Here is a 13,236-nt window from a genome sequence, read left to right as displayed (position 1 = left end):
TTGGACTCAGGAAGGGGAACATCACACACCGGGGCCTATCATGGGGAGGGGGGAGGGGGGAGGGATTGCATTGGGAGTTATACCTGATGTAAATGACGAGTTGATGGGTGCAGTAGACCAACATGGCACAAGTATACATATGTAACAAACCTGCACGTTATGCACATGTACCCTACAACTTAAAGTATAATAATAATAAATAAATTAAAAAAAAAAAAAAGTGAATGAGATCACATCCTTTGCAGGGACATGGATGAAGCTGGGAGCCATCATTCTCAGCAAACTCAGCAAACATCTTCAGCAAACATAGGAACAGAAAACCAAACACTGCATTTTCTCACTTATAAGTGGGAGTTGAACAATGAAAACACATGGACACAGAGAAGGGAACGATACACACTGGGACCTGTTGGGGGAGGGTGGGGAGATAGCTAATGCATGCTGAGCTTAATACCTAGTTAATGGGTTGATAGGTGAAGCAAACCACCATGGCACAAGTTTACCAATGTAGCAAACCCGCACATCCTGCACATGTGCCCTGGAACTTAAACAGTTGAAGAAAAACGTTTTTCAGAAAATAAAATATATATAAAAATTAATTTTTTCAAAATGTTATTTCCATTACTTATGTATTCTAAAGAAGATAAAGCAATTTTTTAACATCAACATCAACTTAAGATAGCATGAAATGTCGTTTACTAATAGATTGAAAGAGAAAAATAATTTTAATATGAGAAAGAGTATGCAGTAATCAGTATATAATAATATATATTCTAAATCAATCATTTTTCACCGGTAAAATCTTAGAAACACTAATTCAAAATTAGAATTAGAAAAATATACACATCATAAAATCAACCCTCTAAAGTTATAAGAGTGCTCACCAGTGCAATTTGATAAGAAAACAAATGAAAAATATTAGAACAGAGGTGGCAATATATTTATTTTTTATTTTTAGAAGATAGTATATAATTATTCTAAGAAAGCACATGAATAAATTTCAAAAATGTTAAGTTAGTAAGATTAGTCAATAAGTTATCTAGCTAAAAAAGCAAATATGCAAAATCAATAGCTATCCCTTATTGAGACAATCTAGCTAGAACTTACAATAGAAAAATAGATCACTTTCTATAGAAACAGCAATTATCTTACACCTAGAATTAACTCTAATCAGAAATGTAAAAACTATATGATGAAATCTTTAAAACTTTACTAGAGCCATAAAGGAAGTCTTGAACTAATGAGATATTGGTGTGTACTATGTTTTAAGGAATTACTCCATATTTTAACTCTAAGAGATAGAAATGAAGAAAAGCAGATGAGGAACTCACATTTGCTAAGGCAAATAAGGAAGAGAATATTTAAAAGAGATGAGACTTGAATTGAGAATTGAAAAATATGCATTTCCCAAGTATAGAAGGTAGAAGGAATATCAGAAAGAAGGAAGAGCTTATATAAAGGAAAGTTATCTTGAAGAGCACTATGTGTTCAAAGAATAACAATTAGCCATGGATGGAACATAGAGTAGCTGGAAGAGAAATGTGAGAACTAAGAATCTTGTATTTATCTTTGTTGAGGAGAAAAGAATATGCAAGCCATGCCATGAAAATACAACATTATTCAATTTTCCACATATTTTGTTTAATTTTTAGGTATTAGCTCACTCTTAAAGAATTAGCATCTAGAATGTTGAAGTAAATATTAATAATTAAAATTATATGTATTTCTACCATTCTCCAGTGGGGATTAGGCTGCTTTTAAATGAAGAAAGAAAATGGTATTCTGTGTTTAGGATGGAATTACCAGAAAACTCAATGAAAATCTCCTCTACTAAGGGGTAGGTTAGAACTTCCAGCATTTTGCATTTCCTTAGATTGGATATTATTGGAAGTGGAACAGTAGATCTACTCTATCCCGAGGCACACGGAGTCAAAGAAAAGAAACAATTCATGGTATAGCATAAAGTGCTGTATATACTTGAATTCCGTGTAGATGCAAACCAAAAACATAGAAAGTTGATGAGAAAAAAGGCAGAGAATAATGATGTGATGTACGCTGTCTAGCAACTGGGATGAAAGCCAACAAAGAGTTCTAGTGACATTATAGAAATTTTGGTTTTAAAAAGAAATATATTAAATCTTTATACAAACCTGTATGCATATTTGATTATGCATCTTCATCTGTTTACCTTTTTTATGTGACATTTGCTTTTTCTGACTTAAGGATAAATACAAATATTTATTAATTTAATAAAAACTAAAAATATTTTAATATTTTTTGCAACAAATTTAAGGACACATAGAAAAGATTTATATGAATCCTTCTCATTAATGTGTGGTCAGACATATTAATACTACTGAAGTTTGCTTTGACCTATTTTCAGGCATTTCAAGTTTAGTTTATTATACTGAGTTTCTGTTCTCTACAAAGCAATTTCTACAGAATTCATGTTATCAAAATATTAAGTATCAATAACATAAATAATCAAGAATTACTTATTTTCTAAAGGAATTTGCTATTTACCTAACACTGTCTCTTATTATGTTACTAACTATAAAGGAAGTAGACCTTTTAAAATGAATTTTGCTTCATACACAAAGCAAATACTTTAAAATTAACTTTATGAGAGACTTAATGCTTAATACTCTTTTAACGAGCTAATAGTGTCTTATTTCTCAGGTGTAATTCTGGAAAGCTTTGACTTTAGCAATGAATTCAACATTTTGTTACTGAGACTTAATGCCAAATATTATGTAAAATATTTTATAAACCCCCACTGGAGAATGGTAGAAATACATATAATTTTAATTATTACATACATAAACATTCTAGAACATGTTTATATGCTAATTCTTTAGTACTGAGCTTCTACCTAAAAATTAACCAAACTATGTGGAAAATTGAACAATATTGTATTTTCATGGCGTTTGATTTGCATATTCTTTTCTCCCCAACAAAGATAAATACAAGATTCTTTCCACATTTCTCTTTCAGTTATTCTGTTTCATCCCTGGCCAACTAATTGTTATTCTTTGAACACATAGTGCTCTTTGAGATAACTTTGCCTTATATAAGCTGTTTCTTCTTTCTGATATTCCTTCTACCTTCTATACTTGGGAAACTCATATTTTTCAATTCTCAATTTGAGCCTTATTTCTTTTAAGAAGTCTTCTCTTCCTAATTTGCCTTAGCAAATGTGAGCTCCTCATCCTCTATTCTTCATTTTTATCTCTTAGAGTTAAAATATGGAGTAATTCCTTAAAACATAGTATACATTGGTGTCTTCATTAGTTCAGGACTTCCTTTATGTCTCCAGTAAAGATTTTAAAGATTTCATCATATAGCTTTTACATTTCTGATTAGAGTTAATTCTAGGTGTAAGATAATTGCTGTTTCTATAGAAAGTGATCTATTTTTCTATCGTAAGTTCTAGCTAGTAATAGTTGTCTCTATAGGGGTGTATTAGTTCTTTTTCACAGCACTGATAAAGACTTACCCAAGACTGGGTGATTTGCAAAGGAAGGAGGTTTAATTGGACTTACAGTTCCACATAGCTGAGGAGGTTCACAATCGTGACACAAGGCAAGGGAGGAGCAAGTCACATCTTACGTGGATGGCAGCAGGCAAAAAGAGAGCTTGTGTAGGGAAACTCCCATTTTAAAACCATCGGATCTGGTGTGACTTATTCACTATCACGAGAACAGCATGGGAAAGACCTGTCCCCATGATTGAATCACCTCCTACCAAGCTCCTCTCACAATACCTGGGAATTCAGGATGAGATTTGGGTGGAGACACAGCCAAACCATATCAAGGGGATAGCTATTGATTTTGCATAGTTGCTTTTTTAACTAGATAACTTATTGACTAATCTTACTAACTGAACATTTTTGAAATTTATTCCTATGTGCTTTCTTAGAAGAATAGTTATATATTATCTGCTAAAATAAATAAGTATATTGCCACCTCTGCTCTAATATTTTTCATTTCTTATGAAATTGCATTGGTGAGCACTTTTATAACAACTTTGGAGGGTTGTTTTTATGATGGGTATATTTTTCTAATTCTAATTCTAATTTTGATCAAAGTGTTGTGTCATATTCATTTTTCTAAATCCAAGATCTAATATAGTTACTGATATATATCATGAGGTTAATATTTGTTACCAAATAAATAAAACATAAATATTTGAATACAGGCTGTGCAATCAAATTGATAAAGTATAATAATTTTTGAAATGTTAAAATCTTTGAACCTGAATATAAGCTTTTACTCATCCTATACATTCTGCTCTATACCATTTTTTCTTCCTCTTTGTTCTTTTATTTCTGCTCGTATTTGCTATGAGGATCAATTTTGTATTCACACAAAGCCATAAGGCTTTATAGAAGCACATATACCTTTGCTGACTAATTCTAGTGCTTAATGGTTTGGATAATAAAAAATTATTCATTAGAGCTCTACTAAATTATACATTCAAGAGAACAAGCACAATTAAGTTAATCATCAGAAACCTTGGATTTGAGCCCTAGTTCTAAAAATTACTAGCTATGGGATTTTTTTAAAGCAAATCCTTTTTGATCTCTCTGAACAGTGGTTTCTGAATCTCTGAAATGGGAATAATCATACCTGTCCTGTGTCGGTGATATACAAATGAGGATGTACATGCAAATCAATGAAGCACTTGTCAATTTTCTCTAACCTTGTAAAACTTGTGTCATTCTATAGCAACGGAATCATATCAGTTCCCAAGTCCTTGGCATATTATTCCACATATCTCTTGATTATTCCATTTATGTGAATTCCTACTAACACTATTACAATCATTCGTTATTCCAGGCATTCCTCCTGTCTTATCTGCATTATTCAATAGCAAATCCAAACTACTCCATTTACAGAATTTCCTCCCCTTGTAATGATCCTGTCATACAAGTCCTCAGAATCCCTTGTGGGCAACATAGGGTAACTTACCTAACAGCTCTTCCTACTTGCATTTCCCTTGCTTTCTTCTACCATGGGGACTATAAAAGTTATCTACAACAGAATTCTACTGGGTGGGTGTTAAGAAACTTTTACTTTCTTCACAAATGTGAAGTGATATGGCATAAAAATGAAGAGTACTGCTACTGTTTTTCCTCTTCCTGTTTGTCCCGCTGTTGAACAGGGCAAGGTACTTGAATCCTTCACAGACTTCTTAAGGCCATAGGGAAACCAAGAGGAGGCAGGGGCATGATATCTTGTATGATAAATTACAGAACCAATGCCAGGAGCTATCCTTATGACAGATTTTTTTATCAGGTAAAAGTCATATACTCGTATTAATTTTATCCACTGACGTTGGGCATTTGATTGTTTCTTCCATTTTTAATTGATACGTGTTCTCTATTGCCTTCAGAACATTTTTGTCTGATATGCAAAATCTTTTATGCATGCCTCATGTATGCCTTTCCCAGCTTCCTAACCTACACCATCCATGCTACCTTGCATTTCTCCAGGTGCCTTTAAATATGTTCTTTCCTTTCTGAGAATTGCCTTTTTCTGTTTTCCTCGACTGCCATTCATTCATCTTCAAGATCTTGGCCAGATACCTTGTTCTTTGGGAATTAATTGCATGTAGAAGCACTATGTGGAGTATTCTCATGAGAAAGACATGAAAGGAAATAAGGAAAGAAAAATTTAGTAGAAAGAGAAATTGACCCTCAAGAGAGTTGCAACTAAGCCCTCAGCTAATCCCATGACAATTTATAAATCTGGGATTTTTTTTTTTTTTTTTAATTTCAGAGTTTTCTCTAACGGAGGCCAGCAGGCCAGACTTTGGATCCCTACATAACTTTTGGTAGAACAGTTCCATACCTACAAGGCAATTCCATGCGGTGGAGGCAGCTGTATACAAGTCTTTGGCTATTACGCTGAAGCTGGGAGCAGCTAGGAGTTGGGTGTGTTGAACTTGAGGGTACCTTGTTGGAGCACAAGAATACCCACTTCACTTTTCTCTGTGTGGTGGCAGTGCACTGGTAAATGTAAAAGTTTATTTATTGATTTTCCTCACTCAATTGTGATCTTTCTGAGGGAAGAAGTCATGCCTCATTGTTTTCTGTATTCTCTGTTCCCCAAACAGAGCTAGGTATATGGAAGGCACACCTGCTGAATGAAAGTATAATCCTAAAAAGTACAAGTAATTGCTATTTTGTGGGGAAAAAAAGGAATATGATAAAGATGAATGAAGATAAATAGTAATAATGAGTAAAGATTGAATATTTCTTGATCTTTTCATAATTTGAAAAAGATCTAATTTTCATTAAAAAATAAATGGTACTATTCATGAATCCTTCATTATATAGCTAAAAGAAATGTATTAATATTTTATTACATAGTAACAATTTACAGTTTTAGTAAAGCTATTGCATCACATTTCTATGACGGAAACCATCCTAAACAAAACTAAACGGCAGTATTAATGCTTTATACTTTCCTTTCTATGTTTGGAAAATAAATATAATTCTAAAAAGAAATAGGATATTAATAAGAAAATTATCAGTGCATTAATAAAGTAGGCTTAATGTGACTAATTGCCATATCCACTGTTTTTGTAGTGGATAACAAATTATTTAACAATGGATTAAACAAATAAAACTTTATTTTTGTTGAGCAAGAAGTTACATGAAGGCACATCAGAGTTGTGGAGAAATTAAACAATATCATTTTCTTGGTTGCTTTCTATCCTGCACTTTACTGATCTTGGCAATTATCTTAATGCTTCATGGTGCTGCAACTCTCAGCATCGTGTTTATATTCAAGGATGGAAGAAAGGAGGTGGGGGTGGAAATAGATTTCCTCTATTATCAGGGAAGTGTGACTTTCCCATAGCTTCCCAGCATACTTCAGCCATAACTGCTACCAGATTTCTGTTACATCTCACTGGCTGTTCCTAGCTGCGAGGAAGACTAACAAGATGAGTAGTAGTATTCCTATCCTCTATATAGAAAAATAAGTAACAATAGAAGAGAAGGGAGTGGGGGATGGGCAATGGCCTTGTCAACTGATGGATCTACAAGACTTAAGGAATTGCTGTTTGCATGAACTCAAATGAGTATTTCTGGGGGTAGCAGAGAGAGGAGGTGAATTAGAGAGACTGAAAATGTTTTGAAGGGTGGAATAATTTAATTTCATGTTTATTTCTGCATTCACATTATCATTGTGCCTTGCATTTGAGAAACAATACAAATTTGATGAATTATTATCACCAGTCACATTGTCCTTTTAAATGTTTATCATATATGTTACAGATACATATGTTACTGATAACTTTTATATTACCACATTTTACATGACAGCCTAGATGCAAGTATAAAATCACATCAACTCTATAGTTTTTGAGATTTCATTTAATGCCCCAAAGAGAAAGATCAGCAGCACATATTTAAGAAAGTCGATATTTAGAACTTGAATTAAGAAAAGAATAAAATAAATGTTGAAGACTAGTAATCTACTTTATGAATGTCATAGTATTTGTTAAAATTCCATGTAAGTATTTCAGTAGTGGAGTGACAGTTCACCAAATGAATTAGAACACCGTATAATTATTCTTAAGTAATGCAAACTAAGATTCCATATGACTAGTAATAGTGGCATATAATGATAGTGTCATCTGTCTATTTAGGGTACAGCGTGTCATCAGAGAAGATGAGATGAATCCTAAATGGGGTGGGTACTCCATATTACAAACTTAACAGATTATGACATCAGGCTGATACCCAATCCATCTGTTAGCTGTGCAGGACAGAGGACATATTGTTACGGTGATTAGGCCAGGTGGTACCTCATTTGATATCACAGCTGTGCTAAACTTCCACTCAGAAACCTAAAACCATGTGAAACATTCCTTGTTTGGGGTCACACTGAATAGAAAAAGCAGCAGCTGGGGTATATTCTTAACAAGTTCCATGCAGATTCTTTAGTTGAAATTAAAAATAAAAACTTTTACAATATGTCATGAGAAATGAAGATTTAAAGTCTGGGTTCTGCTGTTTGCTTCCAGATTATTACATGGTATAATATTTGAATTTCTGATCAATTTATTCAGTCATGGAAAGTCAAAGGCAGTTATGGCCCATATATAATCTATTCAACAAAATATTGAGATGATTCATATAAAAATGTATTTCTGTCCCTGGGACACAGTATGCCCCTAATAAATGTTAGCTATTACTTTCATTTTTCTGGAGTGTTGTGAATTTCTTATTTCTGGGTCCCCTGACAATACCCTGTCCCTTCTCTAGTTAGCCTTTCTATAGGTAGCTGTGAGTTATACTTACGTGTGCATGAATCTTTCTCTGCATATGAAACCTCTCCAGCCAGATTTTGCCTTCAGGTTCACAGACAGATTGAGGCAGCCTTTGCTTTTTTATCAGATGGATCACAGATTAATTGCAACCATAATTTAGCCTTCAGCCAAAAGGTGCCTTTTTGTAAATTTTTTACAGGGTACCTCCTGCTGACGTATGAAGCTCCAATGGTCTTGGGCTTAAAGAGGAGATTTTGGGCTGGATTTCAGTATTCTCTCCCCTATACTTAACTCCCCAGAAGGCAGCCTTATAGAAAGTCCAACCTGCATTACCTTACTTGATGATACTTTTTATTGGAATTAGCTGTCTCCCTGAAGCAAATGTGGAAAAATTAAAGCCAGAAGCCAGTGATATATTTCTCATAGCAAAATTTGCTCATTCGCAGTGAGGGGCATGGGGATTAGAAGTGCCAAATCAATAGAAAATTGGATAGTTTGACTTATTCATTTATATAGCTATATTAACTGTAAAGGCATGCAACGGCCTCTTCCATTTTAGGTTCCTACCCTGAAAGACATGTTGCCTGCAAGTTCAAGCATAACATATTTAGTAAAGAACAACTTTATTAAATTATAAATTATTTTCAAGATGAGAAAAAAATGATGCCTTACAAATCACTATGGTCTACCCTGTAATTTATAAGACTTTCTTTGTACTACTTATAGGTAATGAAGATCCAAAATATGTAGTAAATCATAATTTTGCTGAGACATTTCAGAAGTGGCAGGAGCATGAGAATCAGTCAAGCATTCTCATGTCCACATAGTTTCTTTGTAGATTACTCTTCCACATATGGAACAATTCTCAATGAAAAAAAAAACCCAAAAAACCAAGAGCTTTCAGGGTCCGTGCATGGGGAGAGAGGGAGAGAGTATGGGTGAGTGATTGAGATTACCCCAAAGTGAAAACAAATTGAAAATGCCGATGATGTAGGTAAGCCAGAAGGGAAGAAATGAGGTCAGCAGAAGTAATGTTTCTTTGTTAAATGATGATATAAAATTTGGAAATAAGGTATAAGCATGACTGTATATCTTCCTATAGCGTACTAGAGCATTTTCGTACAATCCTTTCTAAGGATTGTTTATTCCTGAGGAGACACGCACCTGTGCCTCTGTTTGATGTTCTATTAACAGCTAGATTTTGTGAAATTTCATGCTAACTTGTGGATTTTGTTCAGTAGAAATCCAAATCATTTCTGTCTTGTATAGAAATTGATATTAATTTTTACTGTTTTATTGCCATATAGGATGTTAACCAATTTTTTCTTTAACTTAGAAAACTTACTTTCGTATGACTTTCCTCATTAACTATGTACATTTCTGTTTCCCAAATACCTTTGGAATTGGCTTTACCATTTTGCTGTTTCCTTATTAATGAGTCAAATATGTCTTTGGCATGTGTTAATTCTCTATTTGTATGAGAGTCACGTTTTAAACTTTTTGAAAATTGTGCTTTGACATAAAGTTATTTATCAAAAGAAGAACATCTTTCTCTGATACATGATCCTCTATATTATTGTGAAACATAATATAAAATATAATACACTGTAGTATCAATTCTTAATTTTAAAATAGTGAATTACTAGCAGTTTATTAAATAGCACTTACATTCATTGAGATGTCAAAATATGTGAATTATGCAAATTATTACCATCGAAATCCCCATCACTCCTAAATTTTGACAGTCTTCTTGAAATAAAGTTTATTTCTGTTCTCCATTGGACTAGATGGCACTACTATGGCTTTGCAATATATCTGATAGTGAATTTCATAGGTAGAATTTTAGACTGAACAGATCTTCACCAGTGGAAGCAAATTTTTAGCCTTCATGGTCCAGGCCAGAATTAAGAGGGTGTTTCTCACTGGCAAGCAGCTGAAATCATTTTGTTACAAAATGTATACAGTAGCATTTTCTAATTAGATTTGAATATTAAATCTGATTGGAATATATAGCATATATTTTTCTCTGTCTAAAAGTTTTGAAATGTCATCTGTACTTTTGTATTTCTGATGGTTTTAAAATTCTTGTTTCAGTATATTCTTCCTTAGAAAAAAATTTAAAAGCATTTAGTGTTAGCTAGAAACAATAATCAGCTTCAATAATGTCTTTAACGTGTACTTAAGAATCATTAGAAACCTAAGGATGTCACCATTTATTGTTACTAGCTCTTTGTTATTTAGAGTGTATTCTATGTAATAGTGGTATGTGTGTATATATATATATACACACACATATATACACATATATATATATATATATAAGTTAGAGAATTATCTAAGTTTGTGATGATGGCAACTCTATATTACACGTGAGAAATATGAGGGAAACCCTCAGGAGTTGGAGGTCACAGTGGCCATTGTCTGAGAGGCTTCCTGGAGGAAGTGAGACATGAGATTGGCTTTGAAAGAGGATGAGGACTTGTACCGACTCAATGTAGAGAAAGAACATATTAAAGGTGAAAAGGGGGAGCAAAGGCAGAAGGAATATATCTGATTTTGCTCAAAGAAGAGCAGAAAAACAGTTAAAAATAAGTCTTCAGGACAGAAATGGCAAATATAGTTCACCCTTGTATGTCAACTCCAAATAATCGTTGATAACTGCCTGAAATGTTGTGGTAAGAAGGGTTCTGCGATGAATCTGGGCTCAGAAGAAAAGATAATTGTGATTTCCTAGAGATACCTACCATTAGCATAGTAGCTGGGCTCTGGGGTGAGGAAGGTGGTGATGGGAAGACGTATGGTAGCACAATTTCATGTTTTGTTTAGGCCTGTGTAGAATAAAATGTCAGGCTTCATCTGCAGAGAGTGTTAACCACAGCAACTCTGGGATAACCTCCAGCTTGGTTTCCTCAATTTGTTCCATAGGGACAATAACAGAATATTAGCAAAACTATTGAGTTAAAGTCCATTTAGTCTTCTCGGTGTATCGTAAATTTCCTCTTTTGAAAATTGTGACAATTTTAACCCTTTCTTAAGTTCTAAAATAGACTTTTAATGTGACAGAAAACACAAACACAGAAAGTTACACAGAAACATCATAAGGGCTTTTGTTCATTAAAAACAAGCATCCACTTCAAGGAATAGTGTTTTAAGAGACTAAAAAGGAAGTCATATAAAGAGTATTGGTTTTTATAATTCAACAAAAAGTAATTATACACAGTGATCAATGTTTTAATGGCTAAATTCTGAGGCCCTGACTTTGAGATAGGGATAATTATATTATAGAAAAAAAACCTCCCTGAAATAATATTACATATTTTCCTATTAATTGAATGATCTGGTAAATATCCTGCAATGACCATTTCTTAAAAAGACTCTAAATGAACATATTTATCCAACTGGTGTCTCATTCTCATAGGTGATCATTAATTTTACTAATATTGTTTGTCAGATTTTAAATGAAACCACTATATTCTTATAATGAAGTTGAAGTCTTCTAAAGAACATAGGAAACTCTCGCCTTCTGCTTTTGCCACAATAGAAGTTATAGGCTTTGCTTTAATTGATAAAAGGTGATAAAACTTATCAACATTAAAAATTGGAATCTAAAGCGTTCGTTAAATATTTTTAACAATAGTTTATACTGTGCTTAGCAAACTTAATATTTGTTGTACAAATGAATAAAACAATATTTGTTAAATGAAACTTCCTCTGCTATTCTAATGTCACTGTAGGAAGAATATATATACCCTCATAAACACACACACACACAATACCTGTATACCTTTACATAGTATATCATTAAGAAATGGGTCATGCTATACATATTTGTCTACAGCTTGCTTTTTACAGTTAGCAATATATCAAAGACATGTTTCAAGGTTAGTATTTATAGATCTATGTCATTAATTTTAATGACCACATGCTATTTATTTATTGATGTACTTTTATTTATTTAACCATTCCCCAAGTGATAGGCATTTGCCTTGTTTCACATTCTTTGTCAAGGCAATCTGTGTTACAATGAACATTTTTCTATGTCTCTCTTTGCATAAAATGTGATTGTTTTTCTATAATGGTGACTAGAAGAGAAATTTCTGAATCTAGCAATTGCAATAAATTATTGTCAGGAGAAAGGCCATAAACCCAAACTACATGACAGTATTCATTTTCCCACACCATTGCCAACACTAGATATTATAAAATTTTCAAAATTTTGTAAGTCTGATAAAAAGTTGTTTGAATTTGTTTTTCTCTTAATTAAGAGGTGGTTATATATGTGGAAAATACTTACATTCTCACACTTATTTTTTAGCTTTTTAACATTATGTCTTGGTGATACAGCAGTATTAAAATATTCAATAGCTATATCTAAAAAACTTTTTCTTTATATATTTATGTTTTTTTCCTTTTAAATCCCTTTTGATAGTCTCTATTAGAAGTTATGAATGTATTCAATTTTTATTATTAAGGATTTACTTTAACACATTTAGTTCAAATACATCTGCGGAAAATTTTCTATATATTTCGTATAAATTTTACAAATGGATAATGTCACAAAAGAAGTTGACTCCCGCCGGGCGCGGTGGCTCAAGCCTGTAATCCCAGCACTTTGGGAGGCCGAGACGGGCGGATCATGAGGTCAGGAGATGAAAACCATCCTGGCTAACACGGTGAAACCCCGTCTCTACTAAAAAATACAAAAAAAAACCTAGCCGGACGAGGTGGCGGGCGTCTGTGGTCCCAGCTACTCGGGAGGCTGAGGCAGGAGAAGGGCGTAAACCCGGGAGGCGGAGCTTGCAGTGAGCTGAGATCCGGCCACTGCACTCCAGCCTGGGCGACAGAGAGAGACTCCGTCTCAAAAAAAAAAAAAAAAAAGAAGTTGACTCCCTTAAACTGGTTTTTGAAATGCCAACTTCATCTTTTTTATAAATTCAGTGGAACGTTTTCCTC

The sequence above is a fragment of the Theropithecus gelada genome, chromosome 1 (genome assembly GCF_003255815.1).
Source record: "Theropithecus gelada isolate Dixy chromosome 1, Tgel_1.0, whole genome shotgun sequence".
Classification (NCBI taxonomy): Eukaryota; Metazoa; Chordata; class Mammalia; order Primates; family Cercopithecidae; genus Theropithecus; species Theropithecus gelada.
The sequence above is the reverse complement of the archived record's forward strand: the minus strand, read 5'-3'. Positions refer to the sequence as shown.